This window comes from Stomoxys calcitrans, chromosome 2, assembly GCF_963082655.1.
Source record: "Stomoxys calcitrans chromosome 2, idStoCalc2.1, whole genome shotgun sequence".
NCBI classification, from domain to species: domain Eukaryota; kingdom Metazoa; phylum Arthropoda; class Insecta; order Diptera; family Muscidae; genus Stomoxys; species Stomoxys calcitrans.
In genome coordinates this window covers 32,780,062-32,799,775 of record NC_081553.1, presented here as the reverse complement: position 1 = coordinate 32,799,775, position 19,714 = coordinate 32,780,062, and the positions used below count along the sequence as shown (strand labels likewise).

The 19,714-nt window shown below is 37.6% G+C and overlaps 1 protein-coding gene across 3 annotated transcripts in view; it reads left to right on the top strand.

The window, feature by feature from the left end:
- The first annotated feature begins 345 nt into the window (after nt 1-345).
- LOC106095714 (xaa-Pro aminopeptidase 2) overlaps nt 346-19,714 on the top strand; it is a 90,970-nt gene continuing 71,601 nt past the window's right edge. For 2 of the 3 annotated variants that reach the window (XM_013263013.2, XM_013263011.2), the window contains exon 1: nt 10,244-10,388. The gene's annotated coding sequence lies outside the window, so the exon portion shown is untranslated. Of the gene's footprint in view, nt 439-10,243; nt 10,389-19,714 lie in introns of those variants that run through there. The other variant, XM_013263012.2, reaches the window with a different exon arrangement.

The window sequence follows — 19,714 nt, the reverse complement described above, 5'->3', positions numbered from 1 at the left end:
TTTCATTTATGTATTTTGTTTGCACTGGCTGAGTTCATCGCACCTCGTTCAACCAAGGGACTCTCTATTATACACCTAAGTATCAGCTACACAATCTTTGTATTCGACTAACCTCAGATGACTGATTACATGAAATTCTGTTTATTACGCCATGCAGTCAAGTGCTAATGCAAAAACACTGCTATTATGCCTTAGTCATCACTTTTAAGTGTAGATCTGTATCAAAATGAGGAGAAATTCAAATCTCATGTAATCAATACGCAAAGTTGTCAACAGTGCCACAAGTCGGTCGGTCGGTCGTTTATACGTTGCGCTAAGCGATAGTTGTTGCATTTTAAGCCTTTGACAGGCAGGCAGGCAGGCAAAGAAGAGGAAAACCTCAAATATGTCTTTGCGGTTTAATTTACATAATCAAGTCGATGGGTAGTAAGAGAAGATGTAAGGCTTGTAATATGAAAATTAATACGAATATCGTGATGTTTTGGTTTATTTGGAAGAGCTCCTGGTTTACTTGTAAAAATGGGGATGGTCACGTTTGAAAGTCAACGGAAACCTCGTTAGCAAGGCCTTCAACAAAATGCTGGGCTGTAAAGGAAAGGTTTTTTATACCTTCCACCACTGTGGTACAGGGTATTATAAGTTTGTGCATTTGTTTGCAATGCTATTAAGGAGAAGAGCTATACCAATTGATAACACACTGCTACTACAACAACCAATCCCATGGCAGCCGGTTGTATGTACCGGATTGACCCGATGAATTCCTTCATCGGCAAGGGCTGCCGCTTCAGTGTACCACACACTGCTACTACTACAACAACAACCAATTGATAAGTATACCGATCGACTCAGAATCACTTTCTGATTCGATTTAACCATGTCCGTCTGCCGTCTAGGAGTCCATGTATTCTTGTAATCAAGGTACAGGTCGTATTTGTTGTCCAATCGATACGAAATTTTGCACGTGTCATTTTTTTGGTTCAAGGACGATCGCTATTGATTTTTGTTAAAATCGGTTCAGATTTAGGTATAGCTCCCATATATATGTATCGCCCGATTTGCACTTTAATGGACGTAGTAACTACATTTTTCAACCGATCTGCACAAAATTTGGCACGGATGGTTTTGTTACTAATTTTAACACATCTGCTAGATTTCTACAAAATCGGTTCAGATTCAGATATAGCTCCCATATATATGTATAGACCGATTTGCACTTAAATGGCTGTAGTAACTACAATTTTCGACCGATTTGTTCGAAAGAAGTAGGATCAGATTAAGATGTAGCTCTCATATACTTATATCTATTGCCCGAATTTATAATTGTAGGGTAGATGTAGGGTATTATATAGTCGGCACCGCCCGACTTTTGCCTTTCTTTACTGGTTATGCATAAGTTTGAAAATAATGAAGGATTTAATTCATATGTATAAATTTGAAATTTACCCATGAACATTTTATTAACGAAAAGTGGAGATACTTTTCTCATTTCAATAAGTGCTGACCGATAGAAGTTTTAGCTCAATGATAAGGGAACTCCTTTTTATAGCTGGACTTGGCTATATTAAAAGGAGGTTTGGCCCAGACTGACAGTACATAGTAAAGATTTTTACACGTTTGATTATCGATTACCTAGTATTTTCGACATGTTGCAATGAAATCGAAGTTTTTTGTTTGTTTGTCCATAAAGTTTTATCCCCACCACCGGGTGTAGTGTTCGTTTGCAATGGTGTTGCCTACCGATAGTGGAAAAATGTTGCATTTCTTACATTGTGTTAAGTCTACGTTGGATAATGTCGCACTTAATATCAGCGGCTATCATTCAAGCAAATTTTGTTTGAAAAGAAGAAGACAAACTTTGTTGGATGTTTGGCAAAATATTAAAAATAAATATATATAATAAGTAACAAGTAAGAACGTGCTAAGTTCGGCCGGGCCGGATCTTATATACCCTCCACCATGGATCGCATTTGTCGAGTTCTTTGCGCGGTATTTATTTTTAGGCTAACAAAGAATAGTGAATAAGAACTGTTATGCTGTTGGAGCTATATTAAATTATAGTCCGATTCAGACCATAAATGAATTGAATGCTTAACATTGTTGAAATCATTGATTAAGACCTTTTGTTGTACAAAATTTCAGCCAAATCGGATAATAATTGCGTCCGCTGGGACTTTAAAAGTCAAGATCCCAACTCGGTTTATGTGGTAGCTATATCAGGTTATGTATCGATTTGAACCATATTTATCGCAGTTGTTGGAAGTCATAATACAATACTTCATGCTCAATTTTAGCCAAATAGGATAAGAATTGCACCCTCTAGTGGTTCAAGAAGTCAAGATGCCAGATAGGTTTATATGGCAGCTATATAAGGTTATAGACCGATTTGATCAATATTTGGCACAGTTATTTGAAGTTATAACAAACAACTTCATGGTAAATTTCAGCCAAACCGCATAAGAACTGCGCCCTCCAGTGGTTCAAGAAGTCAAGACCCAAGATCGATTTATATGGCAGCTATATCAGGCTATAAACCGATTTAAACTATATTTGGCGCAGTTGTTGGAAGTCACAACAAACATCTTCATGCAAAATGTCAGCCAAATCGGATGAGAATTGTGCCCTCTATTGGCTCAAGAAGTCAAGATCCAAGATCAGCATATATGGCAGCTATATCATGTTATGGACCGATTTCAACCATACTTAGCACAGTTGTTGGAAATGATACCAAAACATCACGTGCAAAATCTTAAGCAAATCGGATAAGAATTGCGCCTTCTAGATGCTCAACAAGTCAAGACCCATGATCGGTTTATATGGCAGCTATATCAAAACATGAACCGATTTGGCCCATTAACTATCCCAACCGACCTACACTTATAAGACGTATTTGTGCAAAAATTCAGGCTGTTGTTAACGTGTTTCCGACAGATGGACGGACGGACATGGCTAGATCGTCTTAAAATGTTATGACGATCAAGAATATAGGTGCATCTTTCGAGGTCTTCAGACCCTTAACCGGCAGATCGGTCTATATGGCAAATATATCTAAATATAGTCCGATCTGAACCATATTAAAGTCGTATGTCTCAAGGCCTAAAAGAACTCAATGTTTCAAATCCCAGCGAAATCGGGTAATAAATAAATCTTTTATGGCCTTCATAAAGCCTCTATCGGAAGATCGGTCTATATGACAGCTATATCTTAACATAGTCCAGTCTGAACCATAGATGACGGGAGGCTTAAAACTACTCACTATTTTAAATTTCAGCGAAATCGGCTAAAAAATAAAGCTTTTGTGTGCTTCAGACCCTTTATCGGCAGATCGGTCTATATGGCAACTACAATATATCAAAATATGGTCCGATTTGACCCGTTCAAGAACTTAACCAGCGTCCATCAAAAAGGCGTATCTGTGCCAAATTTCAGCTAAATTTTTAAAGGCTGTAGAGTGATTACAACAGGCGGACGGACAGACACATGGACATCGTTAAATCGTCTTAGAATTTTACGACGATCCGAAATATATATACTTTGTAGGGTCCGAAATTGATATTTCGATGTGTTGCAAAGGTTGTGGGAAAGGCTAACCTCTGAGATACGATTTTCTTTTTGAGTGTCAGGTTGGCAATATGATTTACGCATGTGGCGAGTTGGTCTCTCGCCCTATGCCCGACTCACCTATCAACGGTACCGACTAACAACTTATGCTGAGTATCCCCTGGGGATTAATTACTCCTCGGAACCGCTTTCGCATTACTTCGAGGTTGACACCATATCTGGCGCTATCCACATCATATTCGTTGTGTCTACGACTAGACCTCTGCATTTATACTCTGCGCCGCTGCGTCCAGGACTATCTTCTTCCTGCGCAGTACTTGTTTGGCGTTTATCATCACCGCCTACCAGTTCCTCTTGTAGTCCACAATCCCAGGTGAAACGTCGCCTTGCTTCAAAAAGACATTAATTAGTAGAGATGTTTATACCGCGGATTACCTTAGGATTATAGCTGATGTTCTTATAGTTGATGTTCTCGGCAGAATTTGAATCTACCATGGCCCCCATGGTTTAAGAATAATATCTTAACTCGAGTAGAACACTGGGGGGGGGGCCTGTTTTCGTACCAGATTAAGATGTTAGCAATAACAGCCTCTAATAGGAGATGCTACCAGACTACATCAATTGCTATTTAAGTGTATCATTGGCACTTAATAATCTACGTTATAGGCCCCTAATAATCTGTAGGCTTTTAATCACCTCTTTAACTAATCAGCAAGTCAACTGCAATTATATCTCTTCCAATGCTAACACGTAATTCGAATACTTTAAAAACTCTCTAATCATTTCAAATGACGTGTAATACCGATGGATTAAAGTGATTTGATACCTTTGACGATCTTTTAAATCTCATTTGGATATGTTTCTGAATATTTCACTCACTTTTCCTCAATAAAAAGAGCTCCACTGCCCCCTTCTATCCCATACTGTTTGTTGTGGTTCGCTGCTCAATGTTCTGATTTTGCCATTGTGTTATGGGGTTAACCCTTTTGGGGGAGGACCTGCATTCTTTATTTGTTGTTGAGCTATTGATTTTGTTTGAATTTTTTTTTTTTCGTAGTGTGCATATTTGCATAGCCTACGTACCAGCGTATTCGCTTATACTATGTATTCTCTATTTTATGCTTATCCATGCAGCCGGCAACCTACTCGCTAAGCTCAGCGTTTATTGTGTGGTGTGGTGCAATGAGCGCTCGAACTTTTCTTCATGTAAAGAATGTCGCAAACATTGAAGTGAAATGTTGGCTGATTGCTGATTGTTTTGGTTGATTGGTTGTTGTTTGGTTGTCGGCTTGTTGTGTTAGCTGGTTGGCAGTTGCGATGCTGAACTACACACAATCAAAACAATAGCGAAATCAAGATATAGAACATTGTTGGGTATGGGCGACCACAAAAGCACCCTGTAGCGGGCTGAACTTATTAAAGTCTTTCCAACTGAGCAAATGTTAAGAAAAATGAGTGGCCCAAAACTTGCCGGCTTAATGTCAGTAGAATAGTGACAACTAGCGTTAGCGGTGAGAAATGAATATTTCAAGAAATGTATATACAACCTTCTAATCTGAATCCAGCCTGCTTCGCAATATCTTCTTTTACAGAACCTCTTAACCAAAATAAACTATATTTGAGCCCAAACACCTTGCATTTGAAATTCTCACTGAAATGTTTGCAGACTAAGGAAGTATTTAAGGTCATTTGTTTTTGAAGATAATTATTTTCTAAACGAGGTATGATAACAGTTATCTCATTTATTATAAAAGATATGAAGATAAGAAATGCTGTACATCTGCTAAAATTAAAGAACAAAAGATATCCGACGAATGATAGAAAACTATTTTTTTTAAAGAAAACTGAATTCAAGTCTAAAGGCCTTATTCACAAATTACTTGGGCAAATTTGCATAGAAAAAACGCTTTGAAAATTTTGAAAACGATCGATGGAAAAATGCTCTTGCAAAGGTTGTAAAAGTGAAAATCGGAAGGTATATCTAAATCTTAAGCGATTTTAATGATATTCACCAGTGAAGAGTCATAAGAAAAACTCGTATAAAATTTCGTGTAATATGCCGTGAAGATTGGTTAACAAATCAACAAATTATTGTAGTATTAGTTACATTTTACATATTAGTACAATGGGAGCGATATATAAGTGTATCGAGCTATATATAAATCTGAACCAATTTCTCGCAATTCACTTGTTGTCTCTGGATAAGAGAAACGTTTGTGCTAACTTTTTTGAGGGTCATTTAAAAAAGAACAAATTTTTTGCAGTGTTTGGCAAATTCGGACGAACATATAAATGGGAGCTATATCCATATTTGGACCAAGTGTCAGTGGGGTCGTATAATCTCCCAAAGTCCATCTTACCCTTTCATATAAGTATCATAAGAGAAACGTTTGTGCTAACTTTTTGGAGGGTCATTTAAAAAAGAAAAAAATTTTTGCAGTGTTTGGCAAATTCGGACGAACATATAAATGGGAGCTATATCCATATTTGGACCAAGTGTCAGTGGGGTCGTATAATCTCCCAAAGTCCATCTTACCCTTTCATAGAAGTATCATAAGAGAAACTTTCGTGCAAACTTTTTTGAGGCTCATTTAAAAAAGACCAAATTTTTTGCAGTGTTTGGCACATTCGGACGAACATATAAATGGGAGCTATATCCATATTTGGACCAAGTGTCAGTGGTGTCGTATAATCTCCCAAAGTCCATCTTACCCTTTCATATAAGTCTCATACCGTATCGATCGCTCTTTATGCTTGCAACTTAAAGGAGGCCGTGTTTTGAGGTGTAGAATGCCGCCTGACACTTGTCCCCTATTTATCAAATCAAGAGGTGCCTAAACAACCTAGGCCTTAAAATTTGCATATTTTTTACTTACTTAATTTGGCTATGACAGAATATTTGTTCCACTAGCCGAACGTAGAATAGCGTTTCAAGCGCCTCGATCTTCTGCGCTCATTCAAAAATCTCTGACACCAAGTTTCGAGGTGTCTGCCACAACTTGATCTTTCCATCGGGCTTTTGGTCTTCCCGGTTTGAGTGTACCACCGTGTTTGCCCTCAAAAGACTTCTTTGCTGGAGCTTCTTCATCCATTCTGAAAACATGACCTAGCCAACGCAGCCGTTGTATTTTGATGCGTGTAACTATGCTAGCGTCGTCACACAGCTCTTGGTTCATACGTCGCCTATATTCTCCGTTAACGCAAACTGGTCCATATATTTTACGAAGGATCTTTCTCTCAAATACTCCAAGCAATGCCTCATCTGCTTTCACAAGTACCCATGCTTCAGAATCATATAACAGCACGGGTAGTATCAGTGTCTTGTCTGTCGAGAGGTGGCCTTGTTTCTAAACTGCTTGCTTAGTCCAAAGTAGGATCTGTTTGCCAGTATTATTCTTCGCTTATTCTCAAAACTGGTATCATTCGTTTCGGTTACGGCGGTGTCGAGGTAGTTAAAGTTACTGACTATCTCAAAGTTGTGGTTCCCAACTTTCTCCATTTTCTTTATCTGCTCAATTGTGCAAGGCTTTTTGGGAGTTGAAACCATCCATTACGTCTTATCTCCATTTACTGCCAGACCCATTTTCACTGACCGACCTATGATGTCGTATCGTCGCCATAGGCGAGTAGTATGTGCTCTCTTGTGATTAGTGTGCCATATCTACTCACATCTGCATCTCGTATAATCTTCTCCAGCAGGATATTAAAAAGATCACACGATAGGCAGTCTCCTTGTCTGAAACCTCGTTTGGTATTAAATGGTTCGGAGAGATTCTTTGCTATTCTTACTGAGGAACGCGTATCGGCCAGTGTCATCCTGCAGAGTCTTATTAATTTTGCAGGGATACCCAACTCAGACATGGCTTGAAATACCTTTGAACGTAAAGGAGTATCGAAGGCGGCTTTGTAGTCAACCAAAGAGATGGTAGGTGTTAATTTGTCCTTCTCGGGTCTTTTCCAGGATTTGGCGCAGTGTGAATATCTGGTCCAAGGTGGATTTACCAGGTCTAAAGCCGCATTGATAGGGCCCAATTATCTCATTGACTTTAGGTTTTAATCTTTCACACAGTACGCTCGAGAGTATCTTGTATACGATGGGGAGGAGACTTATTCCTCTGTAGTTGTCACATTCCGTCTTTTCTCCTTTCTTGTGTACGGGACATAGTATGCTGAGGTTTCAATCATCGGGTATGCGGTCTTCTAGCCATATTGCGCAGATAAGCTGATGCATAGGGCTTATCAGCGTGTCCCCTCCGGTCTTAAATAGTTTAGCGGGTAACCCGTCGGCTCCTGCTGCCTTGTTGTTCTTTAGTCGGGTTACTGCTACTTGGACCTCATTCTGACTAGCAGGTAAACATTCTATACCATCATCAGTGATTGGTTCTGCGGTATCCTCTTCGCCGCCAACATCGGACATTAGCAGTTGGGTAGAATGTTCTTTCCATTATTTGCATATAATCTCGTTGATATCTTAGATTTCTCTACCCGTTTTCAAACGTCAGATTTTTGCCAGTTTTTTCGATTCTATACCACTATGCGATGGCTGGCTAAAGTGTCCCCGACACCCACACACAGATTCGCATTATCCACCGAATCTGCTCAAGTCATTCTCTTTGCTGTGTTTAGTAGTTCGATAAATGTCACGTATGACGCATGACAAGTTTACTCGCCGTGGTCAAACCATTTCAAGCATATTCGTCGACATTCTCATATCCTGAAATTCCATCTGCCGAGAGTACCTAAGGCAATTATTAAAAAATAATTTGGCTTGATTTTAGCCATTTCTAGATTTTTCTTATACCCACCACCGAAGGATGGGGGTATATTCATTTTGTCATTCCGTTGACAACACATCGCAATATCCATTTCCGACCCTATAAAGTTTATATATTCTTGATCAGCGTAAAAATCTAAGACGATCTAGACATGTTCGTCCGTCTGTCTGTTGAAATCACGCTACAGTCTTTAAAAATAGAGATATTGAGCTGAAATTTTGCACAGACTCTTTTTTTGCCCATAAGCAGGTTAAGTTCAAAGATGGGCTATATCGGACTATCTCTTGATATAGTCCCCATATAGACCGATCCGCCAATTTAGGGTCTTATGCCCATAATAGCCACATTTATTATCCGATTTTGCTGAAATTGGGGACAGTGAGTTATGTTGGGCCCTTTGACATCCTTCGTCAATTTGGCCCAGATCGGTTCAAATTTGGATATAGCTGCCATATAGACCGATCCTTCGATTTAGGGTCTTAGGCCCATAAAAGCCACATTTATTATCCGATTTTGCTGAAATTTGGGACAGTGAGTTGTGTTAGATCCTTCGACATCTTTCGGCAATTTGGCTCAGATAGGTCCAAATTTGGATATAGCTGCCATATAGACCGATCTTCCGATTTAGGGTCTTAGGACCATAAAAGCCACATTTATTATCCGATTTTGCTGAAATTTGGGGCAGTGAGTTACGTTGGGCCCTTCGACATCCTTCGTCAATTTGGCCCAGATCAGTCCAAATTTGGATATAGCTGCCATATAGACTCCGATCCTCCTCCGATTTAGGGTCTTAGGCCCATAAAAGCCACATTTATTATCCGATTTTGCTGAAATTTGGGGCAGTGAGTTACGTTGGGCCCTTCGACATCCTTCTTCAATTTGGCCTAGATCGGTCCAGATTTGGATATAGCTGCAATACAGACCGATCCTCAGATTTAGGGTCTTAGGCCCATTAAAGCCGCATTTATTATGCGATTTTGCTGAAATTTGGGTCAGTGAGTTGCTTACGCCCTTCGACATCTTTCCTAAATTTGGCCCTGATCGGTTCTGATTTGGATATAGCTGCCATATAGACCGATCTCACGATTTGAAGTTTTGGGCCCATAAAAAGCGCATTTATTGTCCGATGTCGTCGAACTTTGGGACAGTGAGTTGTGTTGGGCCCTTCGATGGTTGTCTTCAATTTGGCTCAGATCGAACCATATTTGGATATAGCTGCCCTATAGACCGATCTCTCGGTTGTACAATGACTTGTAGTTATATGCATTTGGTCTAAATCGGATTATATGTCTATATAGCTGCTATGGGGCGTAAGGTATGCATTTTCCACTGGATTTTGACGAAAGGTTTTTCACATATATACCCAAGGTGGTGGGTATCCAAAGTTCGGCCCGGCCGAACTTAACGCCTTATACATTCACAAGATAGCGAGTGTTCGATGGACGCACATTGCCAGATCAAATCAACTGATCATTACGATCATGTACTTAACAGGATCTAAGATCAATATTTGAAGGTGTTACAAACAGAATGGCATAGTTAGAATACCAAGTTATATTTTTAATCAAATACAAACCTTTGTAGAGTATCATAAAAAGTATTAAACTAACAACTGTTGGGGCTACCACAATAAGACCACTTGCCTTAAATAATAAGAAAATGCCGCCTCATTTAAAACGGTTCGATTTGAAAATGTATTTGAACATTTTTCAAAAAAAAAAAAAAAATGAGAAAAACACAATGGTTGGCGGGCGTCTGGACGCCCAGCATGGATGTATGGGCATACACCACCGCAAATGTTCCCAAACAGAGAGCGAGAGAGAGAGAGAAAATAGGCGAAAATGAAAAAAATATATCTGTGGCGACAAGAAAATAAGAAAAAATAGCAAAACAATTCAATTCAATTTCAGTTGTTTGAGAGTGTTAAACGTGAACGGTTGGTTTCGAAAGTTTTAGTAAAAAACCAAACCAGAAGCAAAAAACAAAACACGGGCAAACATTTGTTTCGCGCAGCTATTATCGAATGTGTCAACAACAACACAAATCAAAATAACGGTCGGTAAAAATTTAAAAATACAACAGAAAAGTGGCAAAAAATAAGAATTAAGATTTTTTTTTAATAAATAAATGATTCAAAATATTTCAACACAATAAATAATTTGTTAATGTAGCAAATAAATTAACAACATTTCAATTTAACATGGTGACAAAATTAAGAAAAATTATAAAAAAAGATGTTGATGTTGAAAAAAATACAAAAAAATTGGGGAATAAATACAAAATTTGGCACAGTGGGTCATAGCATTCAAATGACTCATCTGCAATATTGTCGTCATATGGTTAGATTTGTAGTGTTTTTTGCTTTTTTTGGTGAAACAAATTTGCGTAAATGATGATCCTCTGCCAACCCTATCCGATTAGTTTTTGGCTTCCTCATCTGGTTTTTTTCCTTACTTTGGCAGACTACTACAAAGTGTTTTTTCTTAACGATTTTTCTCTTAAAAGTGCAACAAATGGTTGCACATTTTCTTATAGGAAGTTCTTAGCCATCGTGGCCATCATAAATTTTTAACTACCCGCCTGAGAGATATGACAACCTGAATATCCATCAACGCCTCATCTTTATGAAAGTGAAAATCGCAAATAAACGAATAGAAGCAAAAACAAAAAAAAAAAAATAATTACCACGTAAATAAATATTCTTGTGAATAAAAATATTGTATTGCCGATGCTGGGCGCCAAGCAGCAAGTATATACATATATCTCTTCATACCTTTATATCTACAGATTGAGTTGCTTTTATAGATATCGACATATATATGTAGTTCTGTTCATATGTATTATCTCTTGCCTTATGCATAACGTAAATTATGTTACGATAGATATTTTGCTTGGTTTTTGTCTGTTTGAAAAAAAGAAAAGAAACGCCAGATACAACAACATTCAATGTTTAATCATATTATTTTTGGCATGAAATTTGAAAATTTGCCGCACAATGGGATATTTATGACAAGTAAGAGAAATATATTGCACAATCGAAGATGGGATGGTATTCTATACATTTAGTATTAAATGAAATAATCAGATGACCTTGATTTAGTTGAATATGTTTAAAGATATTTATGAAACACTAGCCGAACCGGGCTCGCTCCGCTGCGCCTTCTTTAACTCTCTAATATCTTTTTAGGGTGTGGACACTTCGCCCTGAATGCGGATGTTGAATTCGTGACATTGTAGCCTCTGACGCTGAACGCATTCGAATCCTGGCGAGACAAAGCGGTGTTTGCCTCCTCCTAATATTGGCGACATCTTCGAGGTGCAATGCCATGCATGGTCATTTAAAAAATTTTCCCCAAAGAGGTGTCGCACTGTGGGACGCCGTTCGGACTTGGCCATAAAAAAAAGATCCCTCATCATTGAGTTTAAACTTGAATCGGAAGGCACTCATTGATGTGTGAGAATTTGCCCCTTCTCGGTTCCTTGTGGTAATGTTCTTCCTTGGGGTAATGTTCTCTTCCAAATCCCTATAATTTGAGCCCCATATTGCCATGGCCGGTAAATATCAGCCGTTTCGAGGGTGTTTTGGGGCTGGGACGGCCACTGGCACTTTGCACTGAACAAAGATATCAAATTCGTTTTTAATTCCCAATGGAAATGAAGTTCAGTTTAGGGGGTGCTTTTGGGCGTACCCCAAAACACTTGGCGCCAAAATTGGATATCAAATTCATTTTCTACTCTCAAATAACTTTCATTTGAGTCCCATATAGTCATAATGGGTCAAATAACCCATTTTTGGGAGGAAGAGCGCCACCTAGACTTGAACGCAAATTTTAATGTCATATTCGTAATGTACTCCCTTATACCTTTCATTTGAGTCCCATATTGCCATGGTCGGCTAATATGCTCATTTTGGGGGTATTTGGGTGTGGGCGACCTCCCATTACTTGGACCTATTGTTTTATGCCATATTTGAAGTCTACTGCCTTATACTTTTCATTTCAATCCCATATTGACATGAACTTCGAATATATCTGTTTAGAGGAGTTTTTAATACAATACAATATTCCAATACCTTTCATTTGATATCCTTATTGTGCTCAACGAACCACTTTCGGATATGGGTGGCGTTGTTGGGGCAAGAAGGAGGGTCCGCCTCCACCCGATATCTAACCAGTAAAGAAAGGCAAAAGTCAGGCGGTGCCGACATTATAATACCCTACACCTAGCCTATAAACACAAAAAGGGGCGCTACATCTAAATCTGAAACAAATTTGATGCATCCAGATAGATTGTAAAAATTCCTGTATGAAATTTCGAGCAAAGCAAATATGTTCAAAATGTAATAACTACGGTTGACAAACGTCAACAAATTATCCAACATCTGAGGAACACATATATGGGAGCTATATCTAAATCTGAACCGATGTTGACCAAACTTTATGGATATTGTGGAATTCGTCGAGAAAAGCGTTGTACAAAATTTTGGAAAGATTGGTCAATAAATGCGCTTGCAGTGGGTCTAAGAGTGAAAATCGGGGGGTTTATTTATATATATATATATATATATATATATATATATATATATATATATATATATATATATATATATATATATATATATATATATATATATATATATATATATATATATATATATATATATATATATATATATATATATATATATATATATATATATATATATATCTGAACAGATTTCTATGAAATTCACCAGTAATATTGAGAGTCATAAGAAAATCCTTCCTGCCAAATTTCGAGAGAATCGGTTGACAAATGGCCATTTTATTGCTGTATAACTCCAAATCGGACGAAAATATATATGGGAGCTATACCCAAATCTGAACCGATTTTTATCAAATTCTCCACTAATATTGAGAGCCGGAAGACAATCCTTCCCAACAAATTTCAAGAGAATCGGTCAACAAATGACCATTTTACTGCTGTATTACTGGAAATCGGACGAACATATATATGTGGAAGCTATATCCAAATCTAAACCGATTTCTATAAAATTTACCAGTAATATCGAGAGTCATGAGAAAATCCTTTCTGCCAAATTGCGAGAGAATCGGTTAATAAATGACTACTCTATTGCATTATTACTGCACATCGGACGAACATATATATGAAAGCTATATTCAAATCTAAACCAATCTTTTCCAATCCAATTTCAATTTCTTCGTCTCTAGACCGAAAAACATGCCCATACCAAAATTGAAGACAATCGGATGAAAATTGCGACCTGTAGTTTGTACACAAATTAACATGGACAGACAGACAAGCGGACATAGCTAAATCGAATCAGAAAGTGATTCTGAGTCGGTCGGTATACTTTTCAATGAGTCTATCCCTTCCTTCCTTTTGGGTGTTACAAACCAATTCATTAAGTTATAATAACCTTTACCACAGTAGTGGTGTAGGGTATACAAATTATATAGCCTATGTTTCCTTCCAGACAAACATACCCAATCTATGAAAATTTTAGATAAGATCGGGCATAATGGGTCTAATGGCGTTTTCAAGGGGTGGCCTGATCCCCTATACTTCGATCTGATTTTGTATGCCAGATTCGAAATCTACTCCCGAATACCTTTCATTTGATCCCCATATTGAAAGGAACGTCCAATATGTCAGTTTGGGGCAGTTATGGGGTTGGGGCGGCCTTATGGGTACTTACACTCAAATTTTAACACCATATTCGTATTTTACTCTCCAATACCTTTCATTTGATACCTATATTGTCCCCATCGGTTCACTTTTGATTTTGGGTTGTGTTTTTGGCATAAGGGGGAGGGTCCGTCCCCCTTCCGATACCGAAAAATTGTATAGCCTATGTTTTCTGCCAGACCAACCTACACAATATGCGAAAATTTCGAAAAAGTCGGTTGTGCCGTTTTTCAGTCTATACGGAACAAACAAAACGGGTCCCATATATCCGTGATTGGCTAATGTGCTCATTTTGGTCGTTTTTGTGGGGGTGGGGTGAAACCCTACACTTCAACATGAATTTGTATGCCACATTCGTTATCTACTCCCGCATATTTTTTATTTGATACCCATATGGTCCCTATCGGTCCACTTTAGATTTTGGGCGGTGTTTTTGGGGTAACCCCCTTCCGTTATCAATAAATTATAAAGCCTTTTCCAACTTCCTGACCATATTCCTAATCTACTCCCGAATACCTTTCATTTGAGTCCCATATTTTCATGATCGTCAAATAAACCTATTTTAAGGGGTTTTGGGGTTGGGGCGGCGCCCCAGGTATTTGGACCCAACTTTTATTATGAAATTCGTACTCTACTCTTGAATACATTTCATTTGAATCCCATATTGTCCCAATCGGTCCACTTTTATGTTTGGGTAGTACTTTGGGGTAAGGGGGAGGGTCCGCCCCCTGCCGATATCAAAAAATTATTTAGACTATGTTTTCTTCCAGACCAACCTACACAATCTGTGAGATTTATCTGCAAGATTAGTCCCTTTTTTGTTCTCTAAGCAAAATTGACAAAAGTTTTAGAGGGGCTGACGGATGGACATGCCTAGATCGACTTAAAATGTCAAGGCGATCAAACTTAATAGGGACTCACAAAGATATTTCGAGGTGTTATAAATGGAAAGGCTAGATTACTATAGCCCCATGCTATAGTGGGGGGATACCAAGTAAATAATTCATTAAATAAATTTTGAATTAAATATCATTCTGCTCCCTATCATCGCTGCTTTCTGCTCCAAATATGCACCATTGTGTAAAAATACATATTTTGTAGTTGTTCCAAAATAATCTAAGACCATTAGCTTGCATAATACACTCCAGCCGGTGTAGCTGTTGATGATTTTTGAGATTAAACAAGCTAGAAAATATGAAGTGCAAAAATTGTGTGTTTTTCCTTCTTCCTCTACTCGGAGAAAAGAATTCATTCATTCATTATCTTTGGTTTAATGAGAATGAGATTCGGACGATATGTTCCACTGCCACCGACATCTGCAGTGTGTCAGTCGGCTGATGATTATATTCGAAAGATGAAGTGCGGGCGGAATTGAAATGATAACTCTCGTAATGCAAAATGAAATGTCTTTACACCATGCCCGATCTCATCTAATTGTAAATGTACTCGTACAATATATGATTTGTTTCTATTTTTTGAAAAAACACAAAAAAGAATGAAAGAAATGAAAATAAGCTCGGTAGTTGAGTAAATATTTCCATAATCTAATTTTTTTATTCTTTGAAATTATAAACATCAAAATTAAGACCAGACATTATGTTAATGCACTCAGGTCTATTGTATGTTTTTGGCATGAAAGATTTTTAGAGGTAAAGACTAATTGTAAACAAATTTATGGTATGTTAAACAGAATGAATAAACGATTCTTAAAATAATAGGTAGAAATAATATATTCCCATTCAATATATTTTATGGGGGAATAATCAATCCAATGTTTCTAATGGGATGACAAATTGATAAAAAAAAACAAGTAAAAGCGTGCTAAGTTCGGCCGGGTCGAATCTTATATACCCTCCACCATGAAGCGAATTTGTCGAGTTCTTTTCTCGGCATCTCTTCTTAGACAAAAAAGGATACAAGAAAAGATTTGCTCTGCTATTAGAGCGATATCAAGATATGGTCCCGTTTGGACCACAATTAAATTATATGTTGGAGACCTGTGTAAAATGTCAGCCAATTCGAATAAGAATTGCGCCCTTTGTGGACTCAAGAAGTAAAATAGAGAGATCGATTTATATGGGAGCTGTATCGGGCTATAGACCGATTCAGACCATAATAAACACGTATGTTGATGGTCATGAGAGAATCCGTCGTACAAAATTTCAGGAATATCGGATAATAATTGCGACCTCTAGAGGCTAGAGAAGTCAAAATCCCAGATCGGTTTATATGGCAGCTATATCAGATTATGAATCGATTTGAACCATACTTGGCACAGTTGTTGGATATCAGAACAAAAAAACACGTCGTGCAAAATTTCATTCCAATCGGATAAGAATTGCGCACTCTAGAGGCTCAAGAAGTCAAGACCCAAGATCGGTTTATATGACAGCTATATCAGGTTATAGACCGATTTGACCTACGTGCAAAATTGCATTCCAATCGGATAAGAATTGCGCCCTCTAGAGGCTCGAGAAGTCAAGACCCAAGATCGGTTTATATGGGAGCTATATCAAAACATGGCCCGATATGGCCCATTTACAATACCAACCGGCCTACACTAATAAGAAGTATTTGCGCAAAATTTCAAGCGGCTAGCTTAACTCCTTCGGAAGTTTGCGTGCTTTCGACAGACAGACGGACGGACGGACAGACGGACGGACATGGCAAGATCGACATAAAATGTCGCGACGATCAAGAATATATATACTTTATGGGGTCTCAGACAAATATTTCGAGTAGTTACAAACAGAATGGCGAAATTAGTATACCCCCCTTGGTGGAGGGTATAACAAGTAAAAGCGTGCTAAGTTGGGCCGGGCCGAACTTTGGATAGTCACCACTTCGGGTATATTTGTAAACTACCTTTCGTCAAAATCCTGTGAAATATGCATACCTTATGTCCCATAGCAGCTATATCGAAATATGTTCCGATTTAGACCAAATACTAATAAATACAACTCATTGTTCAATTGTGTATAACAAAATATTGGTCTTTTTAGTAGCTATATCTAAAACTAAACCGATCTGAACCATATCCGACACAAAAGACTAACACAAGTCACTGTGTCGAATTTCAGTGAAATCGGATTATAAATGCGCCTTTTATGGGGCCATGGCTTTAAATCGAGAGATCGATCTATATGACCGCTATATTCAATCTGGACTGATCTGGTCCAAATTGGAGAAGGATGTCGAAGTTCTAACACAACTCACTGTTCCAAATTTCGGTGACATCGGGCAATAAATGCGGCTTTTATGGGCCCAAAACTTTAGATCGAGAGATCGGGCTATATGGCAGCTATGTGCAAATCTTGATCGATCTGAGCCAAATTGAAGAAGGAAGTCAAAGTTCCTAACATAAATCACTATTCCAAATAAATATCCAAATAATAATAATCGGACAATAAATGCGCCTTTTGTGGGCTGGAAACTTTAAATCGAGAGATCGGTCTATATGGCAGCTATATCCAAATCTGGCCATATTGCAGAAGTATGTCGAGGGACTTAATTTAACTCACTGTCCCAAATTTCGGCGACAGCGGACAATAAATTCGCCTTTTATGGGCGCAAGATCTTCAATCGGAAGATCGGTCTATATGGCAGCTACATCCAAATCTGGACCAAATTGAAGAAAGATATCGAAAGGCCTCACACAACTCACTGTTCTAAATTTCAGCAAAATTGTACAATAAATGTGGCTTTCATGGGTCTAAGATCCTAAATCGGCGGATCGGTCTATATGACAGGTATATCCAAATCTGGACTGATCTGGGCCAAATTAAAGAAGGGTGTGGGGTAGCCTAACACAACTCACTATCCAAAATTTTAGCGAAATCGCATAATAAATGTATTTTTTATGTGCCTAAAACTTTAAATCGGTGGATAGGTCTCTATGTGGTCTATATCAAGATATAGTCCGATATAGCCCATCTTCGAACTTAACCTGCTTATAGACAAAAAAAAAAGAATCTGTGCAAAGTTTCTGCTCAATCTCTCTATTTTTAAAGACTAGCGTGATTTCAACAGACAGGCGGAAGGACATGTCTAGATCGTTTTATGCTGATCAAGAATATATATATTTTTTGGGGTCGGAAATAGTTATTTCGATGTGATGCAAACGGAATGGCAAAATTAATATACCCCCATCCTTCGGTGGTGGGTATAAAAAAACTCGTTATTTTTTAAACTTATAGAAAAAAGTATATGGTTCAGATCAAAAAGATCAATATTTTGTTATACACAATTGAACAATGACTTGTACTTAATAGTATTTGGTCCAAATCGGAACATATTTCGATATTCCTGCTATTTGGCATAAGGTATGCATGTTTCACCGGATTTTGAGGAAAGGTGGTTCACATATATTTCCGAGGTGGTGGGTATCCTAAGTTCGCCTCGACCAAACTTAACACCTTTTTACTTGTTTTTAAAAGTTATAGTAAAGGGTTTAAGTAGAAAACTTCTATGATTCGTATACTTAATTTTTGCGCTCTCTCTATTGGAATTTAGATACAAAACCATTGGATTTCTGGGGATTTCTGAAGTTCTGGGGATTATTTAGTATTATGTTTTAAGTTCTAACAATCGAATTCACTGATGGAATGTGGAAACACTATAAAGTCAATTTACTAAATCTATTTTTAATGAAATTTTGTTTACGGTGTACATTTGTTTGATCTCTAGAATACTCATCATATATAAGATGTACCCCCATATCTGCCAATAGCATCAATAGTATACGAGATCATTGACCATTTGGAACACATGTCAATACATTTTTCAACAATGTTCGAGATTTTTTTTACTTCGATACGGTGAAAATACTTTTCCAAATGTTTTTAATGTAGCAAAACTTCCGGATAGTGACAATACAGCCGTCTAAGATATTTAAGTATCGATGGTGAACATGTGGTGCGCTCTTCTATTCGTATTGACGGTGAACATAAGATTCGCACATAGCTCATGGAGTGGTCGGTAGGGAGCATGGTGGTCATAAAAGTTCATGGGATCCATCATTCAACATCTGTTGGAATGATTTTGAATGGGCATTCTTCTGCCGAAACTATTATTCTTTTGTATTGAATTGATGTTGACAAATACTTTCTTTGGCTTTTGCCATTGTTAAAAAGTGATTTATTTTAAATGATCAATATACATTAGGGAGGAACTAAGTGGTTTAAAGGGATTTGATGGGAAACTGTATAGTTTTAAGACATTTGGGAGTATTTAAGAAAACATTTTTCAGTAATTTTATGACAACAATTAATTGAGTGATTCTTACTTACCAGGGCTGCCATTTATATTCCCCATTCTTCCAATAGCTCTACCAAATACATCTATATATGAATATTGATATATTTTCTAAATTTTAAGCAAAACCCTTTGTAATGGCCAGAATATTTTTAATTTTCTTAAGTTTTTAATTTTATAATTGCTGATGTTCTTCTTTGAGTTGAAAAACACAAAACCATTTATTTTACAAGAAAAATCTTCCCAATAATTAACATTGACATAGAATAATGTTTGCTTCATTGATTTCACACTTTTTCTAGTTATTTGCAATAAATTTTATTAACAAAATGCCAGTTTGAAATGTTCATCGTTCATCACTAAACATTGAGCGGATATGGCATTTTCAAATTTCCGCTCAAGTGATTGGCAACGAACGCTGTTGTTTCTAATTTAATAGC